Source organism: Cupressus sempervirens, chromosome 9, assembly GCF_028749045.1.
Source record: "Cupressus sempervirens isolate cs-2001-9-10 chromosome 9, ASM2874904v1, whole genome shotgun sequence".
Classification (NCBI taxonomy): Eukaryota; Viridiplantae; Streptophyta; class Pinopsida; order Cupressales; family Cupressaceae; genus Cupressus; species Cupressus sempervirens.
In genome coordinates, this window is record NC_143126.1 from 231600819 (window position 1) to 231619257 (window position 18439).

Consider the following 18439-nt stretch of genomic DNA (forward strand, 5'->3'; position numbering starts at 1 on the left):
GTTGAACGTTTTGATAAAAAGGATCCAAAAATTTATTTTCGCGACCGTGCTCAGTTAAGACAGATTGGCAATTTAGAGGTTTATATTAGTGAATTTCAAAGGTTGTTAGTCATGGTACCAGATGTGTCGGAAAGGAGGTTAGTTATTTTATTTACAGAAGGATTGTCTGAACCTCTCAAGGGATGGATTAAGGCATTTGACCCACCAACACTGCAGGAAGCCATGAGGAAAGCACAAAGTATGGAGCTTACAACCCCTTCTAGCAGGTTCACTCCCAGGAGTACTATCTCATTCAGAGACAATAGGAAGTTTGATAAGAATAAAGGGAAGAGCATTGAAATCAAAGGAAAATCTACTACACCCCTGGATGCAGAAGCATTAAACGACTCACGTAGGAAGAAGTTATGTTTCTATTGCAAAGGTCCATATGTCAGGGATCATGCTTGCCCGCTGAGACCTAAAGGGAAAGCCAATAGGGTTATGTGGGCATATTATGAAGGGTCAGATTCTGACAGTGCAGAAAAAGAAGATGATCACAGTAGCCCAGAGTCTGAGGAAGAAACAGGGAATTTAGAGCAAAAAGAGGAACCTGAATTGCATTTACATCAGGGGCGTTTGTCTAGCATTCAGCAGGAAGGATCTTTCAGATTACATGGTGTTCTAGCAGGACAGAAGGTGATCACATTGGTTGATACAAGAGCTACACACAATTTCATCGATGCACGATTGGTTGAGCACCGTGGAATTAAGACAGAAGAATTTGAAGGTCTTCGAGTACAGGTTGCTGATGGTTACACTCTTAAGTGTAACAGGATAGTTAAAGACATGCCGTTACGTCTAAACAATTATGAGTTCAAGGCAGATTACCATGTGGTCAATATGGGCGACTTGGATATCATTTTGGGGATGACATGGTTACGTTTATTAGGTGAGGTCACTTTTCGACTCCAGGACATGGAGATCAAGTTTGAAGTGGATGGAAAACAACATGTGTTGAGAGCTATCCGGAATAGCGACATCTGAACAATTTCTCTCAGACGATTAGAAAGATTGGTTAAAAATGAGGAAATTGAATGGGCAGCCATGTGTACTCTCATGCCTACACAGGAGGAAAAAAAAAAGACGGAGTATCATCTTGACATACGAACATTGAGGGAAAAATATAGTAAGGTATTTAGTGATATTCCACCTGGTCCACCACCTGATAGAGGGATTGAGCACATCATCGAATTAGAAGAAGGTGCTAAACCAGTCATGATCACTCCATACAGGCATCCAAAAAGGCTCAAAGATGAAATAGAAAAAACCATCAAGGAGCTTCTGGCAATGGGACACATCAGACATAGTAAGTCTCCTTTTTCTTCTTCATTAGTCTTGGTTAAGAAGAAAGATGGTTCGTTACGGATGTGTATAGATTACAGGATGCTGAATAAAAAAACCATTAAGAATAGATATCCTATTCCACGGATTGATGAGCTAATAGATGAACTGCATGGGGCATGCTACTTTAGTAAGATTGATTTGAGATCAGGTTACCACCAGATTAGAGTCAGAGAACAAGACATTGAGAAGACTGCATTCAGGTGTCACTGTGGGCATTTTGAGTTTGTAGTAATGCCATTCGGATTGACCAATGCACCAGCTACTTTCCAGTCCACCATGAATAAGGTTTTTCATCGTCAGCTGAGGAAGTTTGTATTAGTCTTCTTTGATGATATCTTGGTATACAGCCGAACATGGCATGAGAATATGGAGCATCTAGAGACAGTATTGAAGACCTTGCAAGCAGAGTCCTTGTATGCAAAAGAGTCTAAATGTGATTTAGGCATGATCAAATTATTATACTTAGGACATATTATCAGTAAAGAAGGAGTATGAATGGACCCTGATAAAATTTGCGTTATTATGGAATGGCCTACTCCTGAGAACCTGACACAGCTGAGAGGGTTCCTTGGTTTATGTGGCTTCTATCGCAGATTTGTTTGCGGATATTCGCGACACGCGGCTCCTATGACAGATTTTCTTAAAAAGGGAGCTTTCGTTTGGATAGCAAAAGCACAGGCTTGTTTTGACAGATTTAAGGAGATCATGACTTCATGGCCGGTACTAGCATTGCCTGATTTCTCGAAAACATTTGAACTCCAGTGTGATGCTTCAGGAGAGGGTATTGGGGCTATTTTGATGCAGGATAAACACCCAATTGCATATGAAAGTAGAAAAGTTTTTGGACCAGAGAAAACATTCAGCATTTATGACAAGGAGATGTTAGCTATCATGCATGCATTAGCTAAGTTCAGGCAGTACTTAATAGGTGGTAAGTTTTGTATAAAAATTGACCACAACAGTTTAAGACATTTCCTTGGACAGAGGGATCTCAATGATAGACAGCAGAAATGGGTCAGTAAGTTACAGGCATATGACTTTGATATATCTTATGTTAAGGGCACACAGAATGTGGTAGTGGATGCCTTGTCACACAAACCACATCTTAGTTCGATGATTGAGATCTCTGAGGACTGGAAGCATTTGATTATTGTAGAATATGCTAGAGACTCATGGGCATCTGGGATAATTGACGGGATAATTATTGATACCAGGTATACACTTGTGGATGAGTTGATTGTTTACAAGAACAGGATATTTTTAATCCCAAGATTGAAGGTGAAGCAATTTATTATGCGGGCTCTTCATGACTCACCTATAGCTGGTCATTTCAGATACTTTAAAACTTATAGACAGGTCTGAGAACAGTTTACATGGAAAGGATTCAAGAAGGATGTTTTGCAGTATGTTCGTGAGTGTTCTATTTGTCAATAGAATAAACAGGAGCACACCTTTCCAGCAGGACTTCTACATCCACTTCCCATTCCGCGTCAGAAGTGGGAATGCATATCCATGGATTTCATTACCGGGTTACCCAAGGCTCAGGGTCGTGATTTCATTTATGTGGTGGTAGATAGACTAACGAAATATGCTCATTTCTTTCCCATCACGACTACTTATACTGTAGTACAGGTAGCCGAGGTATTCTTTAGAGAGGTTTTCAGGTTACATGGGATACCCCGTAGTGTTGTCAGTGACAGGGATAGTAGATTTTTGAGTCAATTTTGGCGAGAGGTGTTCCGATTATGTGGCACTGATCTCACACCCAGTACTAGTTACCATCCGCAAACCGACGGACAAATAGAGATAGTAAACAAATGGGTGGAAGGCTACTTGAGGAATTACGTGGCTGATCAGCAGAAGGCTTGCGTAAGATGGATTTATCTGTGTGAGTATTGCTATAACACCACTTTCCACATGACTATCCAGATGACACCTTTTCAAGCATTATATGGCTATGATACACCCAGTTTCATTGACTTATTGATGGGTGATGTTCGGGTTCCACGTGCTAGGGATTTGATGCAAGAAAGTAAAGATATTATTAGCTCTCTAGGTAATAACATCGCTCGAGCACAGAACCAGTATAAGCAATACGCAGATCAAAAGAGGATGGAGAGGAGCTTTGAGGTGGGCGACATGGTTTACTTAATGCTTCAGCCATTTCGATAATCTACTCTCAAAAAGAGTGGGTCAGAAAAGCTTAAGCCTAGGTATTATGGACCTTTTAGGATCACCAGGCGTCATGTCCCCTATTCAAATAATTTAAAAAACAATAAACTTTGTTAAGGCAGGCAGGCTCCAAAAAGGTGAAATTTTGGAAAAAGGGGCTAATCTTTGGAAACCAATGGACTAATAAATAAAAATTATTATTAAATTATATTTTATTAACCCCTCTTGGATGTGAGTTAGGGTTATGCCCTCTTTAAAAGGGGTTTGGAGGCATTTTGGGCTCATTCTACATCTTGATTCTTGCTAATTTTCTTGTTGTTCTTCAGAGGCTGCCAAACCTGTGGAGAAGGAGACCCAAGAATGGGATTTTGCAGGTTTCCAGGAAGGCTAAGGATGGGAGTTTGAAGCCATTCCATGTGCATGCTCATACAGAGTTTGCCTTTGTGCTGAATAGTGCCGATTTGGGTGTTTTCGGGGTTGTTTTTGGTTTGAGTTTGGGTTTCCAGTTGAGTGTTTCATATCAGTTTGGTTTGCTGCTGTATTTCAGACTTTATGATGTTAAAATAGGGCTGAATATATGTATTGGGTTGTGATTAAACTTCTGAGATAGTTTATGAGTGTTTTGTGGTGTTTCTGGGCATTTTTGTGTTAATTTTGGGAGCCCGATTGAGCATAGTTTTGCCCTACATTTGTGAGCTGTTGTGTAAAGGCTATACAAATCTGGAAATGTCATTTTTTAGGCTGTTATGCTGCTGAAATTTCTGTAAAAATGTCCATTTTCATATTTAATAATAATTTGTGAAGTTGTGAAGTTTTTGGCACTAATTTGGACATACCCGATTTGGGTTTTATTGGAAAATTGGTAGATCTTTGTAATATTGGTTGTTTGATTTTAAAGTTCTGATTTGAGGCTGGAAATATCATAAAAAATTAGTAAAGGGACATTTCAGTGGTATCAGAGCCGTGATCTTGCCAACCTGAGAGTTTGTAGAAGTTGCATGTCAGTTTTAACAACTACCCAGATCTTGCATGTCAAGTTTTGATAACTACCCAAATCTTGCATGTCATATTTTATGATTGCATGCAACTAAGTGAAAGAGAAAAAAGATATTTGCAGCGAGAAAAGAATAAAGAAATTTTGATCAAACCCCCAGTTGAAAGCAAAAGTACAAAATCCAAGGAAGAAAAAAGTATGGCTGATCCAGATGAGATGGCAAAGAAATTCTTCCAAGACATCCAAAATACTCAAAAGCAAACAGTGGATGGTTTGGCTGAAACTAGAGAGGCTTTGCGAATATTGACAAAAAAATTACAAGGAATTGTATCTATTAATGAGAAAGGGAGCACTTCAGAGGAGCCGAGAAATGGGAGATTGATACCATCTAAATCAGCCAAATCTATTTTCTTGCCTGCAGATGAGCCACCAGTACCAAATCTAGCCATTAATCTAGTGGAATAGGTTACAGGTAATTTGATTACATTAAGAGCTACTTACAATGGCTTAGATGATGACTTTCGTAGTTCAGTTCTTTTTAGAGAATATGTGGATATGATGAACGCTTTGATGCCCAAGAAAGAGAACAGGAGGGAGCATGACACAAGTGGAAGAGAGCTCAAAAATAAAATAAGCAAGTTTACAGCACCTACTTTTGATGGAACAAATAAAATTTCAGCTAGAGCATGGCTACAAAAATTACAAACTTTCTTCACACTTAACCCCATGAAAAAGAGTGATGCTATTCAATTTGCAAGTCTACACTTGGAAGATGCAGCCTATGATTGGTGGTATCATGGAATGACTACTCAAGGTCACAATCAGGTAACTACATTTGAAGATTTCAGTCAAAGGGTGATAGATAGATTTGACCTCAAGGATGATGAAGAGTACTTTAAAGAATTGTCAAAGTTGAAGCAAACCAAATCAGTTAATGAGTATATAGAAGAATTTCAAAAAGTGGCTGTTATGGTACCTGATGTGAGTGAAAAGAGGATCGTTTATCTTTTTCTTGATGGTTTAGAAGATTCTGCTAAGGGTTTGGTTAAGGCTTTCTCACCCTCAACCTTACAGGAAGCTATCAAAAGAAGCTTGCAATTTGAAACTTGCGTGCCTATGAAATCAATCACTAATCAAAAACCCCCAAATCTTTGGAAACATAAGGGAAATTTTCAGAAAAAGATTTTCCCAACACTATCACCAAAAGATGTGACAAATGTGGCAAAAAAGAAGGTAGATGAAGAGACTAGGAGTGAATTACGAAGGAAAAAGCTTTGTTTCACTTGTAGAGAACCATGGGTTCCAGGACACAGATGTTTGGGGAAAGGTCAAGTGCACTATATTGAAGTTGCTTCAGAATCTGATTCAGATGAGCATGAGGAATTTCATGATACTAAGGAGGAGGTAGAAGAAGAGAAAGTAAAAGAAATCAGCAAGGAAGGCACTTTAGCAGCATTATCAGGAGTCCCAAGATACCATCCCTTCCGAATTCGAGGGGTACTAGCAGGGCAAAGGTTGACTGTTCTTCTTGATAGTGGGGCAACTCACAATTTTATTGATGAGGGATTTGTCATGAAAAGAGGGCTTAAAGCAGAAGATTTTGAGGGATTCAATGTTACTGTAGCTGATGGATTCACTATGCCTTGCACACGGGTGGTGAAACAACTCAAGATGACCTTAGGAGATTATGAGTTATGTGATGACTTCTATGTGGTTGGTATTGGGGAGATAGATCTTGTATTGGGTGTTCAATGGTTGCACTCTATCAGAGGCTATTACATGAACCATCAAACTATGGAGTTTAAATTTCATTCCAGTGGGAAAGAAGTCATATTGAGAGGGTTATTGAATGGAGCACCTAAGGCGGTCTCTGCAAAGAGGATGGAGAGGACTTTTCGAAGAGGACAAGTAACATGGGCAGCAGGAGTCATAATCCAACCAACAAGCTCTCCAAAGAATCAAGGTAATTTCCATTTTGAAATTCAAAATATTCTTGATAAGCATAGTATAGTTTTCAATGATTTTCCTCCAGGATTACCACCAGATAGAGGTTTCGAGCATGTTATAGAGTTAGAATAGGGTTCCAAACCAGTTATAACAACCCCATACCGCCATCCAAGAGGTTATAAGGAAGAAATTGAAAAAACTATTAAAGAACTCCTGGACATGGGATTCATAAGGCCTAGCTCTAGTCCATTTGCATCATCTGTGGTACTTGTCAAGAAAAAGGATGGTACAATGAGAATGTGTATAGACTACAGGGCTCTAAACAAGAAGACCATAAAAAATAGGTATCCCATACCACACATAGATGAACTCATTGATGAGTTACATGGTGCTATATACTTCTCAAAATTTGACTTAACATCAGGCTACCATCAAATCCGAATGAGGAGTGAAGATGTGGAAAAGACTGCTTTCAGATGTCACTATGGGCACTTTGAATTTCTTGTTATGCCATTTGGACTCACTAATGCACCTGCAACATTCCAATCTTGTATGAATAAGGTATTCAGTCAGCATCTTCAAAAATTTGTTTTGGTATTTTTTGATGATATCTTGATATACAGTAAAACATGGAAAGAGCATCTAAAGCACATAGACACTATTTTGGGAATCTTGGAGCAGCAATCCTTCTATGCTAAGCTATCTAAATGTGAGTTTGGTTTGATAGAGATCTTATATTTGGGACATATTATAAGCTCTAAAGGAGTACAGGTTGATCAACAAAAAATCCAGGCAATTTTGGATTGGCCTCCACCCACTAATCTTACACAGTTGAGAGGTTTCTTCGGGTTGTGTAGCTACTATAGGAGATTTGCCAAGGGATTTTCTCAGCTTGCTGCCCCCTTGACTGATTTGACAAAGAAAGGATCTTTTGTTTGGATAGAAGAGGCACAAAAAACATTTGATAAGCTTAAGGAGGTAATGAGTTCATGCCCTGTGCTTGCAATTCCAGATTTCTCTTTACCTTTTGTTGTTGAATGTGATGCTTCAGGAGAAGGTATAGGGGCTGTCCTAACTCAAAGGGGACATCCAATAGCATTTGAGAGTCAAAAATTATATCAATCAGAGAAAGGGTACTCCATCTATGATAAGGAAATGTTGGCAATCATGCATGCACTTCATAAGTTTAGACAATATTTGGTATGTGGGAGATTCATTGTAAAGACAGACCATAATAGCCTCAGGTTCTTTTTGAACCAAAGGGATTTGAATGATTGTCAACAAAAATGGGTAAGAAAATTGCAAGCTTATGATTTTGATATTGAATACATGAAAGGAAAGAATAATGTGGTTGATGATGCTCTCTCAAGAAAGCCCATTTTGTGTTCCTTATCATCTATCTCTGCTGATTGGAAAGTCTCCATAATTTTTGAGTATGCTAAAGATTCATTTGCCACCAAGATTTTGGATAAGTTAGTGGATGATAACAGGTACAAGGTTGTTGATGAATTGATTTATTACAAGAACAGAATCTTCTTAGTGCCAGGGTCAAAAACTAAGGAGAGGATATTGAGGGCCTTTCATGACACACCTTTGGCTGGTCACCAGGGATACTTCAAGACATACAGGCAAATTCGAGAGCGGTTTTCATGGAAGGGTATGAAGGAGGATGTCCTTAAACACATTAAGGAATGTATGGTATGCCAACAAAGCAAGAGTGAGCAAAATTTTCCTGCAGGGTTGTTGCAGCCACTTCCTATTCCCGAACAAAAATGGGAAAGTATTTCCATGGATTTCATCATTGGGTTGCCCAAGGTTCAAGGTAAGGATTGCATATATGTGGTGGTAGATAGACTAACTAAGTATGCACATTTCTTTCCTATCACATCTGATTTCAAGGCATCACAAGTGGCCGAATTGTTCTTCAAGGAAATTTTTAGATTACATGGTTTGCCTAGAAACATTGTTAGTGACCGGGACTGTAGATTCCTCAGCTCTTTTTGGAAGGAGCTCTTTCATTTGGCAGGAATTGAACTCACTCCCAGTACTAGCTATCACCCTCAAACAGATGGACAAACAGAGATAGTTAATAAATGGATAGAAGGATATTTGAGGAACTATGTTTCAAATCAACAACATGCTTGGGTGAAATGGTTACACCTAGGGGAGTATTGTTACAATACATCTGATCACATGTCTATTGGTATGCCTCATTTTCATGCTCTTTATGGTTATGATGCCCTTTCCTTTGTTGATCTAATACTTTCCGATAGCAGAGTATCCGCAGCAAGTGATTTCATCAAGCAAAGCCAAGACATAATAAGGTCCCTCAAGGATAATCTACAACATGCACAAAACCAACAAAAGATATATGCTGACAGGAAAAGGATTGAAAGATCTTTTGAGGTGGGAGATTTGGTATTTTTTAGGTTGTAGCCATATAAGAAAACCATCTTGAAGGGAAGTGGGGCAGAGAAACTCAACCCAAGGTTCTATGGGCCTTATAAAATCATCAAGAAGGTAGGAGAGGTAGCTTATGAATTGGAGCTCCCACCAAACAGCAAAATACATAATATTTTTCATGTATCTTGCTTAAAGAAGGTTCCAGGCCAGCAAACCATAGTATCTACAGAATTACCACCTCTTGATGATGAAGGGAAATTAGTTTTGATACCAGAAGAGATTTTGGATACAAGCGAGAAAAGGTTGAGAAATAGGAGCATCATAGAGCATTTGGTCAAATGGAAAGGATTACCACTAGAGGATGCAACTTGGGAAGGAGCACATATTCTTGAGAATTCCAGCCTTCATTGCTTGAGGACAAGCAATATTTGGGAGGGGAGGACTTGTCATGTCCCCTATTCAAATAATTAAAAAAATAATAAACTTTGTTAAGGCGGGCAGGCTCCAAAAAGGTGAAATTTCAGAAAAAGGGGCTAATCTTTGGAAACCAATGGACTAATAAATAAAAATTATTATTAAATTATATTTTATTAACCCCTCTTGTATGTGAGTTAGGGTTATGCCCTCTTTAAAAGGGGTTTGGAGGCATTTTGGGCTCATTCTACATCTTGATTCTTGCTAATTTTCTTGTTGTTCTTCAGAGGCTGCCAAACCTATGGAGAAGGAGACCCAAGAATAGGAGTTTGAAGGTTTCTAGGAAGGCTAAGGATGGGAGTTTGAAGTCATTCCATGTGCATGCTCATACAGAGTTTGCCTTTGTGCTGAATAGTGTCGATTTGGGTGTTTTCGGGGTTGTTTTTGGTTTGAGTTTGGGTTTTCAGTTGAGTGTTTCATATCAGTTTGGTTTGCTGCTGTATTTCAGACTTTATGATGTTAAAATAGGGCTGAATATATGTATTGAGTCGTGATTAAACTTCTGAGATAGTTTATGAGTGTTTTGTGGTGTTTTCGGGCATTTTTGTGTTAATTTCGGGAGCCCGATTGAGCATAGTTTTGCCCTACATTTGTGAGCTGTTGTGTAAAGGCTATACAAATCTGGAAATGTCATTTTTTAGGCTGTTATGCTGCTGAAATTTCTGTAAAAATTTCTATTTTCAGATTTATTAACAATTTGTGAAGTTGTGAAGTTTTTGGCACTAATTTGGACATACCTGATTTGGGTTTTATTGGGAAATTGGCAGATCTTTGTAATATTGGTTGTTTGATTTTAAAGTTCTGATTTGAGGCTGGAAATATCATAAAAAATCAGTAAAGGGACATTTCACCAGGCGAATAGGGGAATTGGCTTATGAACTTGAGCTACCAGCAGATAGCAAAGTATATAATGTGTTTCATGTATCACGCCTTAAAAAGGCGTTGGGACAAAATGTGATACCTTCTACAGTATTACTGCCTTTGGATGATGAAGGGAAATTGATCCTAGTACCAGAATTCATTTTAGAAAGCAAAGAAAAATAGCTCCGCAGAAGAGTAATCATAGAATATCTGGTTAAATGGAAGGATCTACCAGTCGAAGATGCTACTTGGGAGAATGAGACCATTTTGCAGCATCCAGCTCTGAGACTGCTTGAGGGCAAGCAATTTTAGGGAGGGCAAACTGTCATGTCCCCTTTTTAGCGGCATAACTTTACAGGGGATTTGCCTATCATCAACTCTCGTAGGAAAATGGTCATGGGAAGAGGGTCATTTTTGTCTTCCGATAATTACAATTTTGCTCTCGAAGAATAATAATTGAGTAAGTGGGGCCTACTCGTCCTAATATTAAATAAAGTATGTACTCCAACTTTATAAAGTTATTTATTTAATTTTATAAAGTTTTACATCATAAAAGATGATTCCGGAAAACTTCTAGAAACTTCTCAGCGAAGGGAATAAATAGAGGACATTGGGCTCCCATTTGGAACAAGCAGTTTGTGGATTTGATTTCCTATTCCAGTTGGAGCAATTTGTGGTCATTGGTCTACAAATTCTTCAAGTTATCTCTGAGAACAAAAACTCCCATTGATAAGCAATTGTGAGGGTATGAAATATTGCCCAAATTATTGCATGGCTGGAGGTGACATTGCAGTTACCTCATTTGATTAGAGATCTGTGGCTAATGCCAAATTTTGTGATTCATTGACATCAGAAGAAGCGGCTAATTACAGCAAATTTGGAGGAATTTTGAAAGAGGTTGGAAATACGTTTGAATCCCCATGCTTGGTCGGATTTGCGAGTAAGTTGATCTGCACCCCGACGGCTTGGCGATATTCGGTTATATCTGCACCCTGACGGCTTGGTCCATAACTGAATTGGCATTTAAAAAAATGCAGAGCGAGCAGTCAGTGAGGAACAGACCATGGGCGGATAGAGGAGACCCCAGGCCCATCCTACCTCCGTTTCTGCTGCGATAAACAATGGGTACTGATGTGTAGATAAGGGAAAACTTCTGAATCCAATTTAGTACTGACGGTAGCATTTTGTAAAGGGTTAATAGCAACTCACGGGACTGAGCTTCTTCAGTATTCGAAATTCTGAGTATCAAATTTTGGGTCATGGTAGGAGATGCGAACTTCATGGACAGATAAGAACAGACCAGTCCGGACCAGTTCAAGGGGTGGATTTCTTCAACAAGCATTTCATATAAGGTTTGGGTTAATATTTCTCTGGTTATCAAGGGTTACAAATAATTCATTTAACCTTTGCAATTTTTGTACCCAAATTGCTATTCTCTCAAACAAGATTATTATTGGGAATAAGAAGTACTGGTTCTGAATATTAATAGTGTGAATCATGATCTATTAAATCTGTTACAACTAGCTCATCTGTTAAATAGTTTATTATTTGTGAAAAAAATTAGTATTGTTTCATTAGTGATTATCACCCTAAGGGCCATTTCAAAATGATCTACTAGGAAACCAATAAAAATAGGAACAAGGCTTCCTCAAATCCACTGATGCAATTATCAATGGGAATTTGGTAAAAAAAAATCAAAATATGTTTCACTTCTCATCGAATCACAAGGCCACAAAAAGTGTTCTCATGTGAGACAAGAAGCGATGTAGGAATAATAAGGTGATCTCTTCTCCAACTTGGTACATCAATGGAATTTGTTAGCACAAAAAAAACATTAGAAGTAAAATATCACACAATCAGATCAAGACAACAAAATCATTAGATCCATTATTATTATGAACAAGAATCCACAAAAAATAACACACTCTAGAAAGAATAACTACACTCTGAATGAAAGCACCAATAACATATATTATTGCATCAAAATAATGACTTGGAATACATATTACATTCCTAAATTTATAATAAATCATCTCATCAATTTGTATTGAGATTGAGAGATCTCTTAATGCAAACATATGCTTCTAAACTAATATAACAAATCTAATTATGTACAAGTTGACTCTTCAAATGATGCTAAGTTGGACTTTGCCCTTGTTTGTATCATTTAAAGTGTGCATGAGTCTTTACATGTCTTAGAACAAAGAAAGAAGTAGTAGATAATAAGAAAGAAGTTGTAAAAGGATCCGAGAGCCACTGGAAAGTCTAAAAATGGAAGCTTGACCTTCTCTAGGTGTTTCTAGAAGCTAAACTATTGTCAGAATGCATTTCTGGTGCATGGAAAGCTCTAAATTTGGAACTAGTAGTTAATTGTCAATGCACCTCACTTCTTCAAAATTTCTTAAAAACCTCCAGAATAGTGAACCTTGGACACCTTGGTGGTAGGCTCAAAAAATCCAACTTATCCAATTTTTTCCTAAGTGTCAAAATTGAAATTCTATCTTCTAGGTTTTTTTCCCTTTTATACTAGACATACACCTAGATGCTTGATCTTGAATTTCTCTCTAATGTCCATATATACTTATCTTTAACTATTTGATGATAGTTACTAATCTCCATACAAATATTTACAAAATTATCCCATTTAGTGTCTAACTTCAATAGAACCTCTTCAGTCCTGAATGCTTGTTTGGTATCTCTTTCTGATGAAGCAACACCATCGTCAACCTTAGGGATGGTTCTAGGCACCTGAGGGATGGGAATGACCCTCTATTGTAACTTGGCTATCATGTCCTTCACAAAATAGGTTCAACCCTAGCTTTCTTAGTAGTTGAAGGAGAGGATTCTTCCTCTTGCACAGGTGGTATAACCTATTATGATCCCTACTCGGGTTCCTATTCCTGTAGGGGCACTGGTGTAGTATTTTGAGCTTAAGCTACTTCTCCATCTTGAGGCTCTTCATTCTCAAGTGCTTGAACCACCTCTTCTTGTGGCTCTTCATATTTAGGTTCAACTTGTTTTGGGGACTCAACATCCCTATCATGTTGATGTACCATTTCTGGCCTAAGTGGAGATTTAATAGGGAATGCTAGTAACTATAACTTTTGCGCCTTTACTCTTAACTGGGCATTTTGTAGCTTGAAAGATAATAGTGTATAGAACTAAGTCAAGGTCAAAAGGATTCTTGATCTAGTCCCTTGCCAATTGAATTATGTGCCTATCCCTGTGGTTTATATCTATATTTTCATCTTTATATATCTTGTCTCTATTATACAAGGGATCCAAGAAATCTTGAGTGTCTTGCTGAATAACCTTAAGTAGGAGTTTTATCTTTAAGGAACTCCCTACATATACCAAGACATCCTACAATAATCTCTAGTCATCTAGTGCATTCATCCAATAATCTTTGATGGAATCTTCTTACAAAAATTACTTCCCTCCCAAATGTTGAACTCAATCAATATTGTGAAAATAGGGATGAGTGGAGTTTTTAATCTTCCAAGGGGTATTGATCCCATTCTGAATAAAAATTCATGATATATTTCTTTTTCTTTACCTCAAATGCACCTATAGTAATAGGCCATACCCATGTCTATTAATATTTTTTTTCTCACTCTATCATATGCATATGTCAGATGTCTTGTAATCTCCAACAAAATGAGCCTATTTGATGGATATCTTAGGAGTTTCTTTAGATTCACCATCATACTAGCTACTCTTAGATAAGTTAATGTTTTACGCTAGATGTAATAGGCATCTATTTCTATGATCCTTGTTGCTACCTCTATTGACATCCTATTAACATAATCACCCTCTATGAATTGGATGATTGAAAAAATGAAAGCATCATTCACTATCCAAAATTCCTTGCTTTGATCTAATAGCTTCTTCTTTACCAACTGAGGATATACCATAGAGGGCCAAGCATTGGCATCTTGCATACTTCTCTTCTTATACAGTCCTAGATAGTCATTTTCCATTTCTACCGATTAGCACACTAAATATGATGTTATGTGAAACTTGGGTCGACACTAACTCCTACAAACTATTTATCTAAGTTTTCACTTAGTATTGTGTCACAATCAATTGGAATTTAAGATGTTTTGATGTTCTCTATGGAATGTACCACCTAGATGTGAAGATGCACAATTCCTAGTAAACACATAATTCTACTCAAAAGTACAATGGCATAACCAATGTTGTCCTTCATATACCCTCTAATCATATCTACCTTTCTTGATCAGCATCCTAGCAGTGTTCTATCAATAAAAAATTACAATTATATTATCTTTGTGGCCTTCTTATCATTCTTCCTATACCATCTTTTAGCTTGATGATAAGTTGTCTTCAAATATTGATCATCTCTAGGGAGATGGAATATAGTCTCAATGTTCCTTGATCTTAGGTCCAGGACTATCTTCCTTGTGACACTTTTGACAACCCTTTCTTTAGACACATAGTTTTCTACCAATGCCATCATAAGCTCTGAGGATTGCACTGATGTAGGATGAGATGCTACATTGGCCAACCCCAATTTGATAAGTTTTGACACCATTGGGTACCTCTCTTTAGGTTTATTGTAGAACACAAGTAATACATTCCAATCTATGTGTCCCAACTCAATATCTCTATCTCGAAATGTCCATTTTCAAGCCATGATATCTTTCGTGCCCCTTGAAACTTGAAAACAATGGATTTTAGGGAAATCTATTTTGCAAGTGAGGATGACGAGGAAGTCATTTTATCTACACACAAGATAAAATCTTTAGTCCAAAAAGTTGAAAATTAAATGCTAAACAAACACTAATTGCTAAAAAATCATACCTAGAACACCAAAATAGCATAAAACCACTTAAAATACCTTAATATCCTAGATATGCAATTTAGCGGACATTACACACCTTGATAGGTATGTAAGGTGTGCTAAATAACCTTAACTAAGTTATTTTGTGTGTAGTTTTCTACCTACCTAGGGGCACACCTTGATGGGGTGCAAACATATACATGTGTGCTACTGTAGACATTGCAAAGAATGCATAATAGAGAGATAAGTAGTTTACTTTAGTAAGGGTGTAAACATTCACACCTTAATGGGGTGTGCATGCATGTACCCTTACTTAGTCTTAGATTATTAAGTGTTTAAATAATGGTGTGCAAGTGTGCACCTTAGCAAGGTGTGCATCTATGCACTATTGCCTCTAGGTGTCTTAGGTTTTGAGTCTAAAAGATGTTTTAATGATTTTTTTAATGTTTTGTAGTTACAAATAAAGGTGTACATGTGCACACCTTTGTTGTGTCCTGTAACACCCTGCCAAGGGATCCAAAGAATTAACCTAAAGTTTCACTAAGTTTGGTAAATTTTTTATTTATTTTTAAATATGAAAGTAACACCATTCATTACATAGTAACGAAAGCAATAATAACAATCCAAATGAAAGTAAACATACTTATATAATAGGTTACATTCTTAAGGATCCCTTAATGTAGAATCATATCTAAATTAACTAATATTAATTCCATCTAATACCATATCCATATGAAATAATATTGAAAATTTCAATGTTCATAGATTACATTTTTGAATGCTCCATCATCCACTGTACATGCCACAGGGTATCAAAGGCTTAAAAGAATATACATATGTGAAATAAAGTATATCATCATTCTAAATCTAATCCATGATGCAACAAAGTAAAGGTAATCACATGTCATACATGATACATCATCATAAAAGATATGAACATCCATCATAAAAGATAACCATTTATCACAAACATAATTAACTAAGTGCACAGATCCTCCCAACCATAAATAGCATCATTAGACCATCGTGGGTCCTAGCCATCCCTCCATCTGTAACATTCCAAATCACCAAAGAGATCATCAATATTAACATAGTAGGAATGTCACTCTTAAATCATACTACATCATATGCAAAACAAAAATCTAACATGCAAAGTAAAGCATAAGATAACATCATCTAACATATGCAATCATCAATGTAAGGATAAGTGTCCACCATTGTAATCCATGAATAGAATGAAGATAGATGCCACAAAGAATGCATTAGCCACAGTGTCTCAAACGAATCTCAAATGATAAGAGTGGAAAAGCACTACCACTGGACTGTGTGAGACTTAAATGGTCCACTCCCACCACACTGAGGAGATAATCTCAGGTCCCAAATAGGATATCAAATCACATAGCACAAATATTCTCTAAATTCAAGAATCCTAAAAGTATACTAACTCAAAGGTTCCAACACAAAACTGACATCTAATCCTAGAGGCACACAAAGACATGTAGGAAACCTACTATGCAAGAAGGAAAGTGTCATCGCACGGATCACGCTAGAGTTACCTTGGTAGTCTCTCAATAGACCCCAATCCCCTAGTGATCCCTATGCAGCCACCAGTATCCTCTCATACAGACAAGGCATACTATGGAATGCAAGGTCACAACCAAGCATTCTCTCTACTCCCATCCTAGTCTGTACAAGCACTCAAGGCATGGGTGAGAACAAAAAATTATCTTTTTAGGTTCATTTAAGTCAGTATTAGGTGTGAATGTTTTCACTTATTAAAGCAACTTACAATGAGTTACCCTGTCAGCCTCTTAGGGCCCTGGCCCCCATTGCAAGCCACTTCTTGTCACTACAAGTAGATAACCTACCCTAAGCTCATGGAATCATAAATCACAAAATAACCATAGTCCTATACAAGTGACTAGAAAAATACCAAAAGATAATCCATAACAAAAGCATCAAATCTCCATGAGAAAAAGAAAAGCATCCATCGATAATCATGACCACAAAAATTCTCTATTGGCAACTGAAGGTATCCCTGATAATCTCAATGATCATTGGTTCTTAACAAGCAACCAAAAAGCATCTCAAAATAATACTGATCGAAGACTCCAATATGGTTGAGTCAAAGCATGTCACAACATGACATCATCAAGAAATAAATCAACACTTTAGTCCCATCATGGTGACTGGAAATTAATCCAAGGATAACTGATCAACGACTCAAAAATGGTTAAGTCAAGTGTCTCAGATACATATAACTCAGCTTCACTCAAGACGACTAGAAAGCAATAACAATCAGTAAACCACACACATCATAAAGCATGCAATCACATTACCATGGTTGGGTTTATAAAGAATCAATATCAAAAGACATCATCATGACATCACAATCATAACTCCCAAGCCTCTGGTAGACATCCTATAACTGGTCAACAACTAGTCAACCCAAAAACCCAAAAAAAGAAGCATAGAGAAAACACAATGCAAGTGATGTTTTGGTTTACTAAAATTGCATAGTTGTATTGAGTATGGAGTTCTTAGTTTCTGTTTCCATGTGTACTTCAAGTGCATAGGTTCTTCATTTGATCTACAAGTCAACCCATTTATCTTTCTGAATAAAACATAGAGTTATGCCTGCATTATTTTAAAACAATTTTCTAGAATAATTCAAAGATAATTACTTATCTATATCATTTGCATTCTTCCTCAAAATCAATGTCATCAATCAATTCCCAAAAAAATCTATCAATATTTAAATTTTAAGATTAAGACTTATCACCTTCAATTAAGTGACCCACAAATTCCCCGAATTTGTTATTATTGACTAAATAATTAAAACTCTATTATTAATTAAATTTAGTTAATTCTACGATTAAATTAACTAATAGCTATGTCAATAACTATATGATTATCAGCTGATGATAATTTTGTTTATTAAGAGTCAACTATGTTTCATTCCATCAATGTTCAAGTTATAATAAATCCCCAATACCAAATATTAATATCTCAAATAAATGCTTCCTATGTACGTTGATTGATAAATTAATTAATTATTCCACTCCAATTATTAACCAATTCAAATTTGATTAATATCTTTTACAAAACTTCAATCATTAATTAATCTCCACTAAATTAACTTTAATTGGATTAATTGATAACTATTTAGACAATTTATACTATTATTTATTAATAATTTGTTGAACCCAACAAACATAATAAATAATAAACTCATAAAAACTATTATTAATCGATCTAGAGAAACCTTACATAAACTTCATTAGTTAATATTTAACTAACTCTTAACACAATTAAGGTATATCAATAATTTATTTAATAATATGTAATTTATCAACATAATAATTTGAATCGTAGCAATGTTATAACAATGACTCCTTATT